The 22,271-nt window shown below is 47.0% G+C and overlaps 1 protein-coding gene across 1 annotated transcript in view; it reads left to right on the forward strand.

Annotated features, from left to right (window-relative positions):
* The first annotated feature begins 17,377 nt into the window (after window positions 1–17,377).
* The window catches only part of IZUMO3 (IZUMO family member 3), a 280,359-nt gene continuing 275,465 nt past the window's right edge, over window positions 17,378–22,271 (forward strand). Inside the window, exon 1 of the mRNA XM_069649595.1 lies at window positions 17,378–17,657. The gene's annotated coding sequence lies outside the window, so the exon portion shown is untranslated. The remainder of the gene's footprint in view (window positions 17,658–22,271) is intronic.

Raw genomic sequence — 22,271 nt, forward strand, 5'->3', positions numbered from 1 at the left:
ATCCGAAAGTGTTAGTAACATCTATACATGTATTTGTATCATAATAATTTATTTATAAATGTATGCGGTGCTCGTTTTCTATATTATTTTCACACCAAATTTTTATCACTACAGCTACAACCCCAGCTAGAGTGCACCCATGTGAACATTTGTACCTACTGTGGACAGTAGCCCATGCCTCTACTAGGCATGTGTCATGGAACAATCAACCAGAGACCCTTTGGGTGGATTGGTGAAGGTCTTTAATAGCAGTCAGCAGAACAGCAAACATAGGACAACAGCAACCCAACACACGAACGAGACTCGGGTGGCAACCGCCCTCCCTAGTGCACAGCCCTTTTATACAGAAGAACATACATGCATTTCAATAGAAGGGGTGGTCCAGGCATTGCATGATGGTGGCAAGCAACAATGTTCCTGCATGATGTTCACAGGTTCTCAGCATATGAGTCTTAGGGATACACAACATTCCCACGCCTGGGAGAGTACAATCTTGATACCAGAGGAAGGCATTCTAGGATACATTTGAACAGCTTCTGCCATGCATGCCACTTCCACGGTTCTTGCCGGTGCTGCCATGGATCGGAGTGAGGTGGTCCATCTAATGTTGCCAATTCTACCTGCTGAAGCGGCTCTGCCTGGTCAGGTGGTTCTTTAGGACATGTTTTGATATGCCAAATGGAAAATACATCAGAGGCAGAACTATGGAAGAAGGGAACCTTATCCATTAGAATGTGAAGCGTATCTGTGGTTAAGACACGCACACTAGAGCATAGGAGAAACGCAGTAATGGCAATGAGGCATTGTTAAACACGGGAGTTAGTGAGTGATTTTACCTATTTAGTAGAGCAACTGGAGGGGTACGTGAAGAGGCTGACAAATCAAAAAATTCTCATCCGTCCCCACCCTCCCCTCCTATGAGACCTTCACTTCGGTCTCATCAATCACATCCTTAGGAGAGCAAACATCACAATTTGGTAAAACATAACAGCCTACCTCTTTGGTATTATCCAAATACAGTGTTTGAGTCGTTCGGAAGCTTTGGGACACTAGGCTTGGGCGCATGGGTAGAGCAATCTCCAGATCACCATAAGACAGTACAAAGTCAGGAACAGGATCAATACAATGAATGCTACCAAGATCCCAAAATGTTTGTGACCCAAGGCCAGAAGGTCCATGTTGACTCTGAGCTTACACGAAGGACACTTACAGTGTGGCTTATGCGGGCAGCAAGATCAGTAATTCTATTGGCATAGCTTGGTATGAACATGCAGCATGTACTCTTTACTATTACAGCCACATGGCTTTGGGATGCTAGAAGGATGTCCAGTATCATACGGTTGTGGAGGACCATGGTCTTGATGGCCACTTGTTCACAAGTTGGTAAGTTCAAGGTTGCTGCAGTAGCATTCACGATATCCTCAATCACGACAACTGGGTCAATCTGTATTGGTTTAGTCTAACCCAAGGGCTGGTGTGAGGCCCATCCTTGTAATAAACCCATCCCACCCCGAGTTTATCTTTGGTCGGGCATGCACCGGAAAGGTGCGTGTGTGCAAAGTGGCAGACAGAACATAACACATTTAGCAACTTCCTCCCAGTTGATGGGCAGCCAGGATATGCTTTATCCTCACAAATGAAATAGGTTGCATAGTATGTTGCATGCCCAGATTGGGAAAAAGAGAAATCAGGGGCAAAAGCAAACGTGACATTATTGATGACTACATTGGAATTGTTTGAAAGGTAACTAGCACTTGCTGTCTACCATGAATCGTGCACCCTGGTTGGTGTAACATATCAGGCCCGTAGCCTGAGAGCAAAGGTGAAGTGCTGCTGGTCTCCTTGATAACTGGCATGGGGTGGAAAATGTTTGAGGACCAGTAAACCCCATCTGGGAATAACAACCCCTATAGGATCAGGAGCCTCAGTGATCAATTTGAGATTCAGGAAGACATGGCTCCCAGTTTAAAGGAATGGATGCTACAGCAAACCTAGACGACAAGTCGTGTGGAAGATGTGCACAAGGCCAACAATCCGACACACTGAAAAAACACAAATACTACCAGGCCAGGTGTAGGCATGTATTCTCACTGTGACCCCAAGAGTGAGCAGAGGGACCACCATATTCATGACAAGAGGTTCTAAAAGCAGCAATCACAGTGTGTTGGAGACAAATCAGGGAGCCAACCACAATAATAACAGTGGTCAGGAAAGCGGACATGTTGTGTGTGTCCAGGTCCAGAGCCTGCTTTTCAGATCCCTCTGTAGTACTGTTCTCTTTGCAGTACCAAATGTATTGGTGGAGACACAAGTTCAGTTCATATGGGGAAGAAATGTTCACGTGGAGCAACCTGAAAAGTCTTTTCAGTACAGTGCACACATGTCTGTGCTTCAAGACTGGGGTGAAAGTTTCAAGGTTCCAAGAGTGGGTGTGCTTCGGACTGTAATGTATGAATGTTCAAGTTCTTCAAAATGTTTGTGGTTATGTCGGGGCAGTCAACAATAAATTCTCAGCTAGAGATATCCATAGGCCCAGAGCTACAAACACACAGTGTTCATTAGGGTCAAGAGAATGACCAAGTGCTCATACCAACATGGTCCACACCCCATGGGTATTGGCATATTGACATTTGGGAGGTGCATCGTTGTCCAGTGGACAGGTTTAGAGGCGTGTGTGTGTGTGCATGCAGGCACTCCTCTCTCAATCACTGGCCCTGTGGATACCCTATGCCAGACTGCAGTGTGTGCCTTCTCACTGCTGGGTGGTGAGATCCAGTGGATTGAATCACTGGAGCTGGCACGCAAGAAGGGGCACCTGGATCGGGGTGGTACCCGCCAGAGCCTCGGTTGCCTGATGAAAGTTTGAACAGTAGATCCTGCAGAGACCCCACCACTGTGAATGGACTGTGCAGCTGGGGATCCTGGCTCAGCACCTGTGCATTCAGGTGCAGCAGGAGTGGTGTAGTCTGCATCCATCTTTCCTCAATGATGGTGTGTAGTATCGGGTTGAGCAGCGCTGGCAGTGCTGGGGCAGTGGCTGGAACACCGGGGGGAGAGTCGTCTGATGCAGCTGGGTGGTTCACAGTAGCCAGGCGTAAGATGAGCTGGATGTGGGGTCATTGGCTGGGGCTAGGATCTTCCAGCAGTGGGCAGCATGCGTCCAGCACGTCAGGGCAGAGCATTTCACAGCTGCCTGGGTTGCCAGCAGGATTTGATGCAGGCCTTGACACTGGGGCTGAAGAGCAGACTTCCGCTGGTACAAACGAATCTACACCCAGAGTCTGGGCTGGAGCAAGTGGCAATGAGTTGTGGTCGGTTTCGGGAGAGCAGCTCGGACCTGGGCATGGAGAGAAGGAATGGTCCTGACTAAGGACAATTATTAAGAACAATTTCATCCTCCAGGTAGACGGTGTGGGGCTGCCGGCAGAGCGGTTCCGATGTGCGTTGGGCATTCTGTAAGAATCTCATGAGCAGACAGTCCATGCTTATGTTACAGTTTATTGCACATACGGAGCAATGCTGGGAGCAGTCCTGTTTCCTGACACATATTTGAGAGCCTGAGCTTCAGGTCACCATTTCAGCCTTCCACCATGCCTCTCGACTGGAGTAGTGAGCGCAGTGGAACTGCTGGGAGATTCCCAACACTTTGCACATTTCTCTGACAGCCTGGCAAGTGAAATGTATACCTCGGTCACCATCTATGATGAGCGGGAGTCCAAACTGGGGTATGAATTCAGGAAATAGCAAGTACTTGAGAAAATGTCTAGAGCTACAAGACAGAACTGAAGTTCTGTCACCTGGGGAGCTTTATGAAGTCTGTCTGCACGTTCAAGAACAGTCCTTCCAGTAACGGGCTTGCAGACAGCTTCGTCTTCGCCGCTCGTGCCACATTATGGACCAGACACACTGTACAGTTCACACAATATACCCGTGCAATCATCACAAAGGTGGGAGCAAACCAGTCTCGGTTCACACAGAGAATCATAGCATTTTTACCTGAATGGGCATTGCGTGGGATGCTTGGGCCGGGTAAGATAGGAGTGCTTTGGTTGCCACTAGGCAACTGTCTGGGAAATACCAAAGTGAATGTTTGTCCAACTTGCAGAGTCGCTAAATCCAGGTCACCGTTTCTACCTCTGGGGCTTGATCTTGTAATACGTCCATCCTGGAAAGGGAGGCAATCAGTGACTGTTGGGCTGAAATACAAACAAGAGTTTCATTTACGAAACTATGGCGAGAGCAGCGAGGAGTAGCAAGGCATGTAGAAGAGCAGACACATAATTTCTATTTGAGATGAGGGCACCTGTGGACGTTAGATAACCCTGTTGTTGCCAGAGGAGACCGACATTTTGCATCACTCCATGAGCGTAGCAGAAGTCCGTGTAAATGGTAACCGACTTGTCTTTTGCTAGGATGCACTCTCAAGTGAGAGCCATGAGTTCAGCTACCTGGGCTGTTTAAGCACATGGTAAATGTAGGGCTTCGAGGACAGCATCGAGGGTTGCATACTAATCACCCGGGGACAAGTTCTCCTTCTCCGTGACTGCAGAGACCGGACCTGTCCACAAAGAGTATAATTTCTGGGTTATGTAACAGGGTGTATCATAAATCTGTTTGGGTGTCATGAAGGTTTCAACAACCAAAAGACAATCGTGTGGTTACCCGCCCTGCAAGTGGGCAACAAGGATACAGGGCTTAGAACAGAACAGCGACTGAGAGTAACATTAGCAGACAAATGTACAATTCCTCATATTTTGATCATCTAAAGTTGTACCCGTGTTGTGTCTTTCCTTTGAGCAATGGGGCTAACACTTAGAGGGGCACAGAAACTGTAACAAGGTATCCTTGGACTAAATTAGTCTTTTGTAACAGCAGTGCAGCTGCTGCAATACAGGGAATCCTGCAGCCTCAGGGTGTAAAGCAACACTGTGATACGACATAGGCCGATGCTTATCACAGTGCAGTTGTGTCAATACTCCTAGGGCAAAACCGTCAGATTTATCACTAAATAACACACATGGTTTGTTATAATACAGACACAATGTTCAACCCAGTGGGTCAGCAAACATAGCAGAAACAATCTCCAAATGACACCAAAGTGTCTGAAGAAAAGAGTGCTATTCAGCCAGGAGGGCGAGGGGAGATGAGAGACTGACGTAGCCAACAGTTAAATGTTAAATGTTAAAGATATTTGTACCGCGCACCATCACCAATCGAGTTGGTTCCCAGGCACTCTGGCGGATCTGCAAACGAAAAGGTGGGATGAGTTAGTAGGGTGAAGAGGGAGTAGTGAAGTAACTACTCCCTCTCAAATATGTGTCAGGAAATAGAACACTATTTCTGGTGTTCTATTGGCAGCTTCAACTTTGTATACACCATGTGCTGAGCTTTTGGTGCGAGTATCTGAGCGATGTCAGTCCTGGTGTGCTGTTGGAGTGTTTATGTATTGTAGCGTTGTGGTGAAATGCATGCGGCTTGCGGTGTGAGAGGTGGTTGTGTTTGTTTTTGAGCTAGATAAGTATGTAGAAAGTTTTGAGCTTTTTTTGGTTAGTGGGTTATATGCTTTGCAGCTAATCACAGTAATCGATATTTCCCATCTGTGAAAGGTACAGTGAGCAAAAAGCGTGTGCTGCAAACTCTAAAAGATATTTCCCATCTGTGAAAGGTACAGTGAGCAAAAAGCGTGTGCTGCAAACTCTAAAAGATATTTCCCATCTGTGAAAGGTACAGTGAGCAAAAAGCGTGTGCTGCAAACTCTAAAAACATCTCAGAACAGGTTATCTTGCCATGTTCTTTCTGGAGAGGAGCGCCTGCTAACTTCTTTGAAACAGTATGCCTGAATGCCTGGATTTCGGGAATCCTGCCTGGTGTGAAAATGGCTAGACTTGAGAGTCCTGTATAATGGGGGAGAGGCCCACGCCCAACATAGCAATTGACTTTAGTATCTCACTTCGCTGGATTTGAGAAACCATTGAATAATCATTACAGTCCTAAAACACAGCTAGAATCGAGAGTCCCGCAAAGGGAGGATCGGGGGTTTTCCCCCCGCAATTATATTTTGTAAATAATGGGTTAAAATGTTGCATTGTAGAGCATACTTTAAAAAAGAAATGGGTAAATAGCCAAACAGTTTGCAATTGGTGCTGGGGGGCCAAGGGGGCAGGCATGACATTTTTTACTGGACATCTATCATAAATGTCCAGTAAAAAAATACCATCCCTGTCTCCTGGGCCCCACTGGGCCTAACACAATCAACATGATTATGTGTGTATGCAAGGCATTGGGGTAACAAGGGGGAAAGCATCATATTTTGGACTGGACATCTATGATAGAAATCCAGTAAAATAAAATACCATCCCTGTTCCCTGGGCTCCAGAGCACCTCAGAAGGAGAGCTGATTTCGGCAGGTGGGTAGGGGGATTGTGCAACAAAGGCATTTAGGCATTTTAAAAATGCCTTTGTTGTACAACCCTCCTTCCTCCTCTATCCATCAGTTGCCAAAATCAGCTCAACGGACCAAAACAAAGTAACACACACACACATACACACACACACATTCATACAGCAATCACTCTATCATTCACACGAGCATCCATTGCATACACTCACTCATAACACAAGCATACACGCATCCAAACACATGTTTAAATTTTAAAAAAATGAACATAAACATACATTCTGCATTGGCCTGCATGTGGGTGCAGAAATGCCCTGTTCCAGGCTGCTCTGTCCATATGTGCAAAGAGGTGCAGGAGCTCCCCCTCACATATACAGACATTCAGTGCACCAGCCAGCATTTCCAATGAGCTATGTAATGCTGGCGAAGCAAAATGCCCCAGCCTTGCATGGCTCAGTGAGCATGTGCGGCTGGGGCACTGAACTGAACTGTCAAAGGGAAATAGTGTTTCCCTTTGACAGTTCAGCCAGTCCATGAGCACTCCCACAGCTGGAAAAACCAGCTGTGGGAGTGCTCATTGTTTCACTGGGCTGGCTCCTTAGCTCCTCCATAATCGGTGAGTGGGCCATTGGGTGGGCGCTCCCTCGCCATTATGGATGAGCCGCCAGGCTCGGACTGGCCTATAGGGCAATAGGGCAATGCATGTATCAAAAATGCAAAATCCTAGTGTGGGCCATTTAAAATGGCCCACCTTTTTGGCCAATGTGGGCCAGTTTGATGAGTTACTTCACTATGCAGTTAGATTTTGACCATTGAGCAGTTAGTAATTTTGACCATTGTTGCTGAATAAATATTCTTTAAATATCACAATTTACAATTTAACACAAAGCACCCCCTTGGGTACTATTCAAACAGTCTGACTCAAGGAATGAATATCCATTTACAACTGTGGGCCACTTTTTCATTGGGGCCTGAGACAGTTTCATGCTTCTGCCCACCATGTGAGCCGGCCCTGCCATTTCTTCAAATCTAAAAAGAAAATAATAATAATAATTGTTTTTGTTTTTTTAATTAATTTTTTTAGATTTCATGCTGGCCTCTCATGGCCCCCTAGGGATGCGTCGTGGCCCCCTTCGGGGCCGCGCCCTACAGTTTGAATACCGCTGCTTTAGGGGAGGTTGTTGTCCATCAGGACCCCTAGGTTTTTTACAATCGACAATGGCGTTGGGGTTGTGCTGAGTTCTCTTGGCCAGGGGATGTAGTTGATGTTTCCCCCATTTTTTGGGACAATCATTATCTCTGTTTTACCTGGCGTTAATTTTGAGGTGGTTCATGTTCATCCAATTGAATATCTCACGAAGGCAAATCTCTAATATTGTGTTTCCTTCTCGGGTGTCTTGTATTTTGAAGATTATTTGTGTGTCGTCGGCATAGTTGTAGCAGGTGAGGCCATGTCTTTTGATGATTTTGATTAACAGATATAGGTAGATGTTGAATAGGAGCGGGGAGAAAGATGATCCTTGTGGTACTCCGCATGTGGAGTCTCTTGGGTTGGATTTAAAAAGTCGAATCCATACGGTTTCCATTCTGTTTGTTAGGAAGGATTTGATCCGTAGTAGGGCAGTGTCTGTTATTCCCAATCCTTCTAATCTCGTTATGAGGATGTTGTGGTTGACCATGTCAAATGCTGCGGATAGGTTAAGAAGCATCAAGGCAGTACTGTTGTCTGAGTCTGCGTATGTTTTTAGGTTGTCCCAAAATTGAGAGGAGAGCTGATTCTGTTGCTCTGATTGGTCTGAATCCAACTTGTGCCTGGTCTAGTAGGCAGTTCTCTTCTATGAATTCTTGGGTTGTTTTGTAAACGTAATTTTCTAGCAGTTTGGCTCTGTAGTGGGATAAGTCTTCTACGTTTCCTGCTGTTTCTTTGAGTAGCGGCCTGATGTACGCCGATTTGAAAGCCTGTGGTACTTTACCTGTTGAGATTGAAAGGTTGAGGACATTCTTATGTTATTCCATGGGAGTTCCTTGTTTAAGAATTGATTTGTATATGTGTTACGCTCACCTGGCTCCCACAGAGGCGTTGATCTGGACTGGACTGCTGCGATCTCCATCAATGTGACGCGTAGGGCCGAGATGACAGACTGGACTGGCCCACCTAGCTTCGTTTGCTTGGCCCGTAGGAATATTCTTCTGCAAGTGGAGAAAGGGAATTAACCACCCGTGGAGTTGAGCGTAAATCCCCCCTCCCCGTTGTTCTCCCCACTGATCATCTTGGATGTCCCCTCTTATAGTCTCAGCTGATGATTTGAAAAGATGAGCTCTCCATCCTGCATTGAGCGCAGGGGCACGTAGATAACCAGTTGCTTCACTGGCTCGAAGGAACTGGTGAGTTCCGGACAATATTGACTCCGATATTCCCGGCAAGACACCGTAAGTATGTAGTTCGTAAGAGTTCAAATGCCTGACTTTCACTCTTGTCCGATTCCTTGCAGGTTGCAGCTTGACCTTACTGAAGAGTTGCTCGTGGCAACCGGTAATGTTCTGGTAAGGATTTGTATTATCCAACACAGTTCGATAAAATAATGTCCATATGTAACCTGTTGCTTTCTCCCTTATTCAGGCGCTGAGAGAAAATATGAAGTCTCGGGGAATAATGCCTCCGGCGGTAAAATCAGGTAAGTCTTTTGTGGTGAGGAGGGTTCCCCTTGTTAGTCCCTTGTTTCACCTTGCTGTCCTTTTGTTTCCCCTTAGGGGCCGGGGTTCGGCTAGGATGCAGTGGAAGCTGCGCCGACCCGTGAAGAAGAATAGTACCCCCGGTGGTAAAATCAGGTAAGTCTATGGGGGTATTCCTCTGTGTATTTCCTTGGCTCACCTTGCTGTTCTTGTCTTCTCCTTAGGTGCCGGAGTGCAGTGGGAACATGCAGGAGGATGCAGTGAAATGTGAAGATGCTGCGAAGGCCGGTGAGTTCAGCGCAGCGCTGCAGCAGGCGAGGCGATGCGCATAAAATAACTTCTTTCTTCCAGCTCGAAGGTGGGATGAATCGGGAATTCAGGTAAGGATCAAAGGTATTGCTCTTGTTCTAACCTCTTCTCCTTTTTTCTCCCTTTTTCTAGGAGCTCCAAACTCGAGGCAGGCGTGGCAGAAGACTGGATGCAGACTTGCAGGCACAGTGAGCGTTACGCTGCTGGATGCAGAATAACGCGTAGCATGTGCTGCTCTTCGGGTGTGGTTAAAATAGCCTCCAAAGTAGTCCCAGGCAAGTATTCCTCCCAAGCCCCGCCCGAGTGAAAAAATAGTCCCTAGGTAAAATACTCCCGCCCAAGCCTCTTTTGGCTTGGAGCTTTTGCAGCATGGTCTGCATCAGGTAAGTTTGCAGCATGGTCTGCATCAGGTAAGTTTTAATCTATGAGCCTGGCGCCTATGGAGCCAGGACTGCACCCAAATAGCCCCTAGCAGGGGTTGTTGGGCTTGCTTGGGATAACTTGATGCCTGCTTCCGGGGTTGCTGGACTTGGTCTGGGTCCCCGGGGGTATGTATCATGACACCATGTCTTCGGGGGCAAGGGTCTTCCGGAGAGCCTGATGTGTTAATTTGATTTACCAGTTTGATGAAAGTCTACACTGGTATTTCAGGAAAGTTTCATAGTTTGTTCGGATGTTCCTCGCGAGGTTATGGGGGGGTCTATGGTGTGATCGCGTGGTCTGCTTTGTATGGTCGTGATTTTATTTTTGAAGTGGTCTCCTAGGTCATCGCATAGTTTCATCGATGGGATTGGCGTGTTGTTGCATCCCGGTCGTTTTTTAAATTTCATTTATGATTTTGAAGAGTTCTTTTTGGGTGTTTGGTGCTTTGAAGATTCGGCTGTCGTAGTGTTTCCTCTTTGCTTTTTGTATTTCCTTTTGCTATGAGGGGATCTGTTGCTGAAATGTCTGTTTGTTTGCAGTATTTTTGTTGATCTTCCATTCTTTTTCTAGTTTTCAGTGTTTTCTTTTCATGGCGCTGAGTAGCAGGGTGAACCATTTTGCCATGTATTTTTTTTGTGAGGGAGTGAAAGGTTTTTCTTTGGCAATGTCGTCTAAAGTTGTTACGGTCCAAGTGTGGAGTAAAGCTACTTTTTTGTCCAGGTCTGCTTCTTCCATAATTGTTGCTTGTGGTTTGCTGAGTTCCAGGAGTTCAGGTAGGTTGGAATTTTTTATGGTTCTCCAATTTCTTTTCATGGTGACCGGTGGTTTGTCTTGTTGCTTGTTTATTGGAATGGCCATTGTGATTATGAATGTGATGATGAGGTGGTCACTCCAGAGTATTTGAATTGGGGGTGCCGTGGTAACAAGTTTATTGTTGGCGAAGATTGCATCAAGCGTATGGCCTGCTGAGTGTGTTGCTCCTTTGACTAGTTGTTGTAGATTCATTGCTCCTAGTTGGTCGGTTAAGGATTTTTGTGTGGTTGTGGTTTCTTCATCGAACCTCGTAGATTTCAACATCTGGATGATCTGATGGTTGTGCTTGATTGCTAGGATGGTGATTGCTTCCGTGAAGCCGTCTACGAATGTTGCATCGCAGGTTGGTGGTCTGTATATCAGTATGAATTTCAGGTTTGTTTTGGGGTTTACTGGTAGACGCAATATTAAGGATTCACATTTATCGATGTTTAATGGATCTTCCATTTTGATAACCAGTTGTTCCTTGTTGATGATTGCCAGCCCCCCACCCCCTTTTTTGATTTTCTGTTTTCTTGGATGCATTTGAAGTTTTCAGGCCGGCAGTTTGTTGAGGGTGATCTTGTAATTGTCATATAGCCATATTTCAGTTACAAATAGGATGTCGATGCCTCCATCTGATAGGGGGTTGTATATTTCAGTTGAATGTTTGGACATTGACCTTGCGCTTATTAAATTACAGTCGATTCTCTTGGTGTGATTTTGTTTGATGGTTGTTCCATGTTCCGGTTTGTAGTTGTCCGGTCGTGGTGTTTCTGCATTGATGTTGATTGGATGAAGAACAGCGACGGCTGCTTCTTCATTGAAGCGATCCACTAGGTTGATAGCATGGCTGTTCAATCGTGGTGCTTGTCCAGTGATGGCATTTGGTTGAAGATCAGTGATGGCTTCTTCTTCATTGAATCGGTCTGTTAAGTTAATGGTAGGGTTGTTGGTTACCAAGGCTTCATTGTCCTGTCTGCTATATTGTGGGTATCGATGGTGCCCCTCTGTTCTTATAATGTATGAGGTGAGGGGGTTGGTATCATCCCACTCTCTTTTAGGTGGGTCCCGTCTTTTTTCCGAGTGTTTTGGGGGAATCTTTGTGTCTGTCAAGAGTCCGGTGTTGTTAGGGTATCGAGGCTCCACGGTCGTCGCGAGGTAGGGTGTAAGATATAAGGAATTTTCTCTTACATAGTTTGTTCTGGTGATAACCGTGTGTGGTGGGGTGTTTCCTACATTTGAGGCTGCTTCTGCTTGGTGCTGCTGGTATTGTGTGTCCGGGGCCATTGTTGCTCAATCTTTCTCTGTGTCCCTTTCTGTGTCGGGGCATTTTGGTTCATGATGCAGAGGTAGCAGGGTAAATGGTCCTCTGTGATGTATTGTGCAAGCACAGTATTGATGTTTCTTTTAGTCTTAATATGCTTGGATGCTGTCAGGCTCAGTCTGTCCTTTCTGTCGAAGGGTCGGGATTTTTTCCTATGGGTGTACTGTTGGTGGTATTAGGTATTGGGCGTTCGGTCGACAGGTGGTTTGGGACTCAATTGAGGCAGGTAGTGATAGATCTAAGGTATTGGCGGGATGTAGGGTTTGGTTTCACCGGTGTGGATGATCAATAGTGACAGGCAGTGCTTAACGCTTCAATTGGAAGCCGGACAGGCGGGGGCCCTGTTTAAACGATCTCGGGTGGAGGATCAAGTAGCTGGTTATGGGCCTGCTTAGAAGCTGGGGGAGGTCTGGGTTTTTGGGGTGATAATACAGCGCCCAGATCTGAGGTGATTGGACAGCGGGAGATGCCTGGCTTCAGGTGATGACTGAGCACGGCTGGATATGGGTTCTGTATAGTGGGTGAAAGGTCTACTCCTAGCCGAACAATTGAGTATAATACCAAACCCAGCTAGAGTTGAGAGGTGAGCAATTGAATACAGTACTAGGCACAGTTAGATTTGGGAGTCAATTGAAGCAGTTGTGTACTATACTAAACACAGCTAGATTTGAGATTCCTGTATAGTGAGAGAGAGGCCTACGCCTAACAGATCAATTGAGTACAATACTGAACACAGCTATATTTGAGGGTCAATTTGAAGCAGTTGTGTACAATACTAAACACAGCTAGATTTCAGATTCCTGTATAGTGGGAGAGAGGCGTACGCCTCTCTCCTAACAGTCAAAGAGTAAAGCTGCACACTGAGCTGACGAGGAGTTATCGGAGTTACCTTATCAAGAGCCCCGTACGGTAGAAGAGAACTGTGTGTGGAGTACTTCATATTGGAACACGAGTCCTGAAAACATTCATGATTTCAAATGTCATGTCTTTTGTCTTGAGATTTTTGGTTTTCTACAATAAGATAGGTATTTGTGGTAGTGTGTTTGGGTTTTAAAATTTTGGATTTAAGTTTGGTTAGGTTTAGTCAATTGGTATTAAAAGTATTCTACAAATTGAATGCATATCTCTCGTGTAATGGATATGTACATGTAACTTTTCTCTTGTATGTTTTATTCTCAAAATGATAAATGTTGTCCAGAATGCTGCATGCTGGTGATGTGAATCTTGGGAGTAATAGTGAGCTGAATAAACACTTTGCCAACATGTTGAATACTAAGAAAGACAGTCTTAATGTAGCCAGGGTCAGCTCCAAGGGAACTTTTATTTGATACAAAAGTGATGCATGCTGGGAAACACAATATTAACGTTCAGAGTGAATGAATGACCAGCTGTTTAATCCCTAGCTACTAAGGGGGGTAGTTGTAATGTACCACATCTTCATTAGTGCTGCTGCATTTCAGGCTGAAACACAGATTTCTAGAACCCACAGCGGACATTGATACAAAGCACTGCAGGCTGTAGACAGAATGTTTTAAGCCCAGAGCTGCCATTGACAAAAAGTGATGCATGCTGGGAACAAGAGCATTGGGCAGCGCTGTGATTGATCGGAAGCACTGCATGCTTGGTCTAAGACTCTTGAATACCTGAACTGTGCCTCATTACAAGTTTGGCAGTGCAGGAAAAAGTCGTAGTAATTCCATTACCGCCACTTTTCCTGCACTGCCAAATTATAATTGTTGGTGGTTGTAACCCTGGTGCAAGTACAGCATGGTAAATCTGTCGAAGTTTGGAAGGAAAGTGGTGGATTCACCTCTAGCGTGTTGACCACAAAAGTGATGGGTGGAAGGTTTCGAATGAATCTAAACCACTGGCAATTGCTCTGGGCAACCTTCCACACCACGGTTTTTTAGCCCGTCTGCGCCATTGCAAAAGGGGACCAGCCATGTGCAAATCAGTCAGCAGCTGCCGCCACCGAAGGTAGCAGCCCAGCCCGAACTGCTAGGCCAGGTCCTCTCTGCACAGAAAACCAAGCAACCCCAGACATGTTTCGGCCTTGTTGGACCTCCTCAGTGAGGTGCAGCCTGGTTCCTTGTGGCGCAGCGAGCAAGGGACCCACGTCTGGGCATACCCTCTCTCACAAGGAGAAACAAACTGACCACAAAAGTGATGGGTGGAAGGTTTCGAATGAATCTAAACCACTGGCAATTGTTCTGGGCAACCTTCCACACCACCATTTTTTAGCCCGTCTGCGCCATTGCAAAAGGGGACCAGCCATGTGCAAATCAGTCAGCAGCTGCCGCCACCGAAGGTAGCAGCCCAGCCCGAACTGCTAGGCCAGGTCCCCTCCGCACAGAAAACCAAGCAACCCCAGACATGTTTCGGCCGTGTTGGACCTCCTCAGTGAGGTGCAGCCTGGTTCCCTGTGGTGCAGTGAGCAAGGGACCCACGTCTGGGCATACCCTCTCTCACACGGAGAAACAAACTGACCACAAACGTGATGGGTGGAAGGTTTCGAATGAATCTAAACCACTGGCAATTGCTCTGGGCAACCTTCCACACCACCGTTTTCTAGCCCGTCTGCGCCATTGCAAAAGGGGACCAGCCATGTGCAAATCAGTCAGCAGCTGCCACCACCGAAGGTAGCAGCCCAGCCCGAACTGCTAGGCCCAGAGCAATGCCAGTGTTTAAGATTCATTCTAAACCTTCCAGCCATCACCTCTTTGTTTTTGCTTTGTCACCCCGAGTGGGACGAGTATGCCCAGACATGGGTCCCGTGTCTGCTGGGCCTAGAGACCCAAGCTACTCCTCACTGATGAGCCCCAACAAGGGCGAAACATGTTTGGGGATGCTTGTGGTCTCGTGCAGAAGGGATGTGACCTAGCAGTTCGGGCTGGACTGCCCCTTTTGGGGTGGGGCCAAGCCTGATTTGCTTATGGTCTTTCCCCTTCTGTAATGGCTTGGCAGACGAAGAACGGTGGTCTGGAGGGTTGCCCAGAGCAATGCCAGTGGTTAAGATTCATACTAAACCTTCCAGCCATCACCTCTTTGTTTTTGCTTTGTCACCCCGAGTGGGACGGGTATGCCTAGACGTGGGTCCCGTGCCTGCTGGGCCTAGAGACCCAAGATACTCCTCACTGATGAGCCCCAACAAGGGCGAAACATGTTTGGGGATGCTTGTGGTCTCGTGCAGAAGGGATGTGACCTAGCAGTTCGGGCTGGACTGCCCCTTTTGGGGTGGGGCCAAGCCTGATTTGTTTATGGTCTTTACCCTTCTGTAATGGCTTGGCAGGCGAAGAACGGTGGTCTGGAGGGTTGTCCAGAGCAATGCCAGTGGTTAAGATTCATTCTAAACCTTCCAGCCATCACCTCTTTGTTTTTGCTTTGTCACCCCGAGTGGGACGGGTATGCCCAGACGTGGGTCCCGTGCCTGCTGGGCCTAGAGACCCAAGCTACTCCTCACTGATGAGCCCCAACAAGGGTGAAACATGTTTGGGGATGCTTGTGGTCTCATGCAGAAGGGATGCGACCTAGCAGTTCGGGCTGGACTGCCCCTTTTGGGGTGGGGCCAAGCCTGATTTGCTTATGGTCTTTCCCCTTCTGTAATGGCTTGGCAGGCGAAGAACGGTGGTCTGGAGGGTTGCTTAGAGCAATGCCAGTGGTTAAGATTCATTCTAAACCTTCCAGCCATCACCCCTTTGTTTTTGCTTTGTCACCCCGCGTGGGACGGTATGCCCAGACGTGGGTCCCGTGCCTGCTGGGCCTAGAGACCCACGCTACTCCTCACTGATGAGCCCCAACAAGGGCGAAACATGTTTGGGGATGCTTGTGGTCTCGTGCAGAAGGGATGTTACCTAGCAGTTGGGGCTGGACTGCCCCTTTTGGGGTGGGGCCAAGCCTGGCTTGCTTTTGGTCTTTCCCCTTCTGTAATGGCTTGGCAGGCGAAGAACAGTGGTCTTGAGGGTTTCCCAGAGCAATGCCAGTGGTTAAGATTCATTCTAAACCTTCCAGCCATCACCTCTTTGTTTTTGCTGTGGCTACATCCTCCATTTTACCTCCAAAAAATGCCATATTGACCACACAATAATTCCACTGGCGGTAAATACACCAAAAATCCCCATGGAGTCCTATGGACTCTAAAAATTGACAATTACCACCACTTGTAAAATCCACGGGCCCAAGTGGCCATAACAGTAATTAAGTTTGCCTGTAATTCGCAGATTTACCACCAGAATACTGGCAAACTCGTAATGAGGCCCATTGTCTGCTGGGAAAGAGAGGGTGTTTTATGGCAGACTGGATGTCCAGAATTGATATAGAGTGACTTGAATTTACAGGTAAGGTTTTTGGCAGACGGTATAACATTACAGGTAGGTTAGACACCACTGGTTGAATAGACAGAACACCAGGCCTCCCATATGCTTAGACCACAGATCTAACTTTTCCAGATGGCACACACAGATCATAGACAACCCCACTTCAGTACAGCCTTCGCTCTCATATCTTACATTCACACAGCGACTAGCAGGACACAACAAAGAGCACTGGAATGTTATGTGCCCGCAACACTGCATGCTACAAGAGTCCATCTTGATTCCCAGACAGGAATTGCACTGCTGTATGACCAAACCATTGGACCCTGGGAAAGGGATTCTAAACCACAATGCCTGAGAGCTTGCCTGACTGCAGACTAGGGTAAAAGACTACAGACAACCCTGATGCTGAAAATACACTTGCAATCACGTCTTGTTGGAACTTTCATCTGCGTTATCCGTCTGTGAGGACTGAGTCAGTCACCTTTGAGTTACCCCACCTGTGACGCTTCTTGCATGCATGAAGCCTATGTGGCCAAGGATTTTGTGTACACTGTCCACATGTTTTAATGTGATTGTTTAGTGTGCGTTTTCCGATTATATATTGCACTTCAGTAAACTAGCATAGGGTCTAGTGCCATTGTTTGCCGGTAAATTGTGATTTTTTTGGCGGGCAATTGTCCGAAAAGTTAAAATCAGGCAAGCATTGAATGATCTACATTTCACAGTTTCTTTATTATTGACCACCTCCATCTTTCATGGTTATATTTGCTTTTCATTTCCGACGTTTCCTCCCTGTTGCCCTGTGGGCACTTTGAGACACAATTTGCTTGATGTATGAGCGCCTTACAAATGCATGACAAATAAATAAATAAATACATTATTGCAGGGTTTTCTGAGAGCGGGCCTGCAGTTTTTCTGATGGCTTTACACTCAACCTCACACCTGTTGCTTTGTGTCTTGTGGCAGTGATCCGCAAATTGAAGGATCGCCGTCCCCATGGTGACCATGTGTTCACCCTTTGGCCAGGAGCAAGCACATGACCCACGACCTTTGTCACAATGATGATTCCCTTCACCTTGTTCCATCCTTCTGTTACGTCACCAGATGGATGTCAGCCAAGCTTCCCCTGGGACGCAGCCTGCCACTGAGCATGCGTAATCACCACGAGGTGGAATAGGCTAGTGTGAGCCATACCGGGCAGGCATGGGCTGGCTCCACTGGCTCTTTCTCTGTGGGGTCTTGCCTCCAGGAGCCCTTTGCCTGTTTCGCTGCGACCCTGCATTCCAAGAGGAGTTACATACGGCTGTGTATCAACTGCTTACTTTTGGTGGTGCGACAAGAGAAGCCTTGACAGAGAGAATCAAGAATATGTTCCTAGACATTTACCCAAGGTTTTTTAGCAGGACTTTTCTGAGGATTCTGGGTGAGTAAAAGCAAGGAATTTCAAGCCTAAGCTAGAATAGTTAAACCATTCCATCAGCTTCTACCCGACTCCAGGGTAGTGTCATCCTGTGTGGGTAAGGTGAAATTGTTGGTATTTAGTTTGTGGGCGGCCAACGATTGGAAGCCAGCAGAAATGCCAGTCCATTAATCTAAGAGCAGCAATTGACACATACAAAAACCATGTGTTGAGGGAACTTTGTGTAGCTATAAATTAACATATTTTGAGTATTTGATGCGTTTATACAGTGTGAGCCTAGCCACAGTGGCAGCTGGGCACTTGCAATACCAGGAAAGAAGATACTAGCTAGCATGGCTGACAGTATGGTATAAAGAAAGAGAGCAAATATGTACCATCAGGAATGATGATTGAGTCTGACAAACAGGAAGGCCCCTCATACTTCCCCCTAGCCACCAAACTCTGGAAATCGTCGTATTCACTACAACCGGCAGGCCCATACTATGTCGGCCATGAAGGGCCCTTACACATATGACTGTCTCCCCCCGAACTAATGCACAACCCTATATAATCTCATTCTTCAACCTTACACCAGACTCGAAGTTCCCCCGCCATGGCCATCACAGTCCTATAGCCAATACCATAGGAGCATTAATGAGATATGACTAATGCTCCTCCCTTCAGCTCTATGACTTCCTCACTTTAACAAGCGAAGCTGTTCTACGCTCCCCTCCTCTACCCTGTTCAATTCTTTGGATCGCCCCAATGAATAAAATACTCCCAAACGAGAATAGCGATCCCATAAAACCTGTACCCATAAAGACCACAGGTTTCAAATCTCCACCCCCCACTATCCCACTAACAACACCCTCTTCTCTGACAGAGCCACACAGAGCAAGGTCATCACAAATGGCAGAAAGATACAACACAAGACCAAACCTAATTATTGTTAGAGCGCATTGGGTTACTGCAGTGCAACAGATTTTGAATTGCTGTTATGCGCCCTGCAACGAGGTTGTGCACAGTGGGAAACTGAAGTGTCAAAGATTAATCCTACGCCTACACTGCTCTATTGCTATCGTCTTGAAGTATAAGGGCAGATGCAACATGCACTGAAAGTTGTGGTCCTAGCAGGCATACAACTATTGAAACACGGGTGTCGTAATGTGTATTACGTGCTGGAGTGATGTGCACGTGAATGTGTTGCTGGGCTTGTGGAATGAGAACGTGCAGTGTGCGATTGCGTGTGAGGATTCTACATTTAGTCAGTTGAGGATGACTGTTACTGCCGGGTGGGGTGTTACCAGTGTCGTTGCCCACAATCTCTCGTAATGAGGTAAGGCATTGTAACAAGGAATAAAGTTACGGCATAACACGTACCTGCGTGTCCAGCATTTGTCCTGGCGAGGTTACATCAACGGCCTATACAGGGGGTAACTGGCCCAGCAGCCGGAGTTAACGGCCCGAGCGAAGCAAGGGCGGTTAACAAGGGCATTGGGATGTTTACCCCCAGTATAGTCTGTGTTTCAATAGAGGAACACATGGAACACGTTACTTCCAAGATGCCCTCATCCACTCAATCTCAGACAACCTGAAAAAAACCTCTAAGGTAATACTGCTTGGTGACATGAACATGGGGCTCAACGACTCCAAGGACCTCAGCGCCCAATCCCTACAAAAGGCGTTAGCTAACTTAGGCTTTGACCAAGCTATCACCAAACCTACACACATCAAAGCACGTACCCTAGACTGGGTGACACAACATAACTACCCATTCTCCTCCACGCCATATCTCCCATCCCCTGGTCTGACCATTTCTGCATCAACTTTCACATCGACACCTCACCAGGACCCGCAAGACCCTGCATCCTTCTTCCTGCAGGGCTCTCAAGGAGCTCCAAAAAACTAACAAAGGACTCTCTCCTCCCGCACCTGCTCATCCCGGCATTGCAACCCCCATTCTCTAATGATCCCACCGTCCTAGCTAACACATTCAGCCAAGTGTTAACCACAGCGGTAGATGCCATCGCACCCCTCACCGCAAAAAAAGCAAAAAAAACTAAGCATTCCAATGCCTGGTTTTCACAAGAACTTGCTGATCTCTGCACTAAGAAAAGAGCGTTACTGGCCACTTGGAAAAAGGACCCTTCTGAGTCTAACAAAACTGCCTTCAAATCTCTATCCAAAGACTACAAAATAGCCACCGCAAAGGCTAAGGCAAACTCTTACAACACTAGGATCAGCAACGCCAACTCTGACTCTAAGGAAATCTTCGCCATATTCAGGGAACTTGAATCACCGTCCATTCCACCTTCCACCATCACCAAGGATGAGACCTGGTGCAACCAAATTCAAGCAGCCATGCTGCATAAACTAGATACCCTACATTCTAAAATGCTAGCCCACCAAATAGCACTATCCGCTCTCCTTGAGCGCACATCGGCTCCTCCAGCCCCACCGCCAAACGATCCCAGTCATATTCCGAAATTCGCATTCTCTAACATGACTGAATCTGAGGTCATTGATCTCATGAAATCCATTAAGCCATCCAATTGCAAGGGAGATACCTGCCCCTCCCACATTATCAGAGACTGTGCGCCTGCCTTGGCTCCCATTATTACAGCCTTCATCAACGCATCATTTCAAACGTCTCATGTACCAACATCCCTAAAAGAAGCCTGGGTTAAACCTCTCCTAAAAAAGCCCTCTCTCGACCCATCTATCCCAGGGAACTACCGCCCCATTACAACCATCCCTTTTCAGTTAAAGATTCTGGACAAAGCAGCCTACCTGCAGGTACAAAAATGTATTGAAGACAACCACCTCCTTGGGCTTCGCCAGTCTGGCTTCCGCCCTCAACATGGCACCGAGACGGCACTACTTGACCTAAAAAATCAAATAGATGACCTGAGAGACGCGGGCAAACCAGCTCTCCTCCTGCTCCTAGACCTCTCGGTGGCCTTCGATCTGGGCGAGCACAAAACGCTATGCCACCATCTTACAACCTCAGCACAATTCTCAACCAAAGCGTGTGAATGGATCTCCTTGTTCCTTCAAGAGAGGGTAATGAAGGTCTTCTCAGACTCCGCCAACGCAACACCAAGTCCCATCAAATGCAGAGTCCCACAGGGCTCCTGCATAGCCCCCACCCTCTACAACCTCTTCACGAGACCTCTTTTCAGGATACTTGACTCCATGGGCATCTCATATACAAACTAGGCAGATGACACACAGGTTCTCATCCCCCTGTCAGGTGACTACACCAAGGACCTGGACACACTCAACAGCATCTACGCCACCATTCAATCATGGATGGCTGAGAACTGGCTCTGTTTAAACAGCGATAAGACTGAGCTCCTGCTGGTCGGCTCCCCATCCACTTTGGGCAAACTTGATACTAAATACCAAGCCTTCACAGTGGTGGACAATATCCCCATCAGAGTCTCTCAAACAATCAAAACACTAGGGGTGTACCTCGAGCCCAGCCTCACCATGGACAGACAGGTAAATGCCATCCCTCATCCGCAGCATATCACTCCAAACTCATTAATGCCATCAGGCCCTTCTTGTCACGGCAAAACTGCATCTCAATAGCCAGAGCCATCATCGGCTCCAGACTCGACTACTGCAATGCCCTGTTCATTGGAACCTCCCAAAAAAACCTTGACAAACTCCAGATTGCCCAAAATAATGCCTTAAGGGCTGCCACAGGCACCTCGCGCAAGGAACACATTTCGGGGATCAGGAGGGAAGTACACTGGCTCCCCATCAAGGAAAGGGTCATTTTCAAAACTCTGGCCCTTGCACACAAGTGCCTTCACGATCAAGCACCTCCCTATCTGACACACAGGATAACTAGACAAACTATCTCCAGACACTCAAGGGCAGCCTATGCCAACCGCATCACTGTTCCACACACAAGGAGAGTGCGTGCAGGAGGCACCAGCTTCCCCACTATGGCGGCTACCCTATGGAACAACCTCCCAGCTCAGGTGAGGTCAATCGACTCACACACGGCCTTCCGCGAGGCCTTAAAAACCAAGCTCTTCATCTAAAGAGCCTGCCACTCTAGGTCTGCATTAGTACTGTACTCACCATGTATAGGAGACTATTTACCTAGACAAGATTAGTAACCAACTGTAACAACCAATCTGTATAATATGTAACCATGCAAATGTGCATAAGCGAATGTATTTAAAATGACCTTTGGGGCCGCTTACTGTAACCCTCAAGCAAGCCTTCATAAAAACTCCTTATAGCGCCTCGTTGCCTGTTGGGCTGTAGTGCGCTCTACAAATGCTAAAATAAAAATAAATAAATAAAACAACGCCATTAGCCGCCCAGATTACCAAAGCGGTAGCTCGGGTTGTTAAAAAAAAGCATTTACAGTCATTAAAGGGGATGCTGTGTGCGCCCTGTTCAATGAATGAAAATATTTTTCTAAAATGGCCGCCATGATTGTAGAAGGCGGGGCTCCGTGTATAAGTGGGGTTGGAATTTTAAAAAAAATAAAGGGAATGCGGCCATCAGGCGGCCTGGAACGTGGGTAAGGCCGGGTGCAATAAAGATTGTATGCTTCGCCATATGAGGTGACAAGAAGCCTTTATCCAATCACATGTTTTTTATGCAACATCACAG

The sequence above is a fragment of the Ambystoma mexicanum genome, chromosome 1p, assembly GCF_040938575.1.
Source record: "Ambystoma mexicanum isolate Mex_15411 chromosome 1p, UKY_AmexF1_1, whole genome shotgun sequence".
Classification (NCBI taxonomy): domain Eukaryota; kingdom Metazoa; phylum Chordata; class Amphibia; order Caudata; family Ambystomatidae; genus Ambystoma; species Ambystoma mexicanum.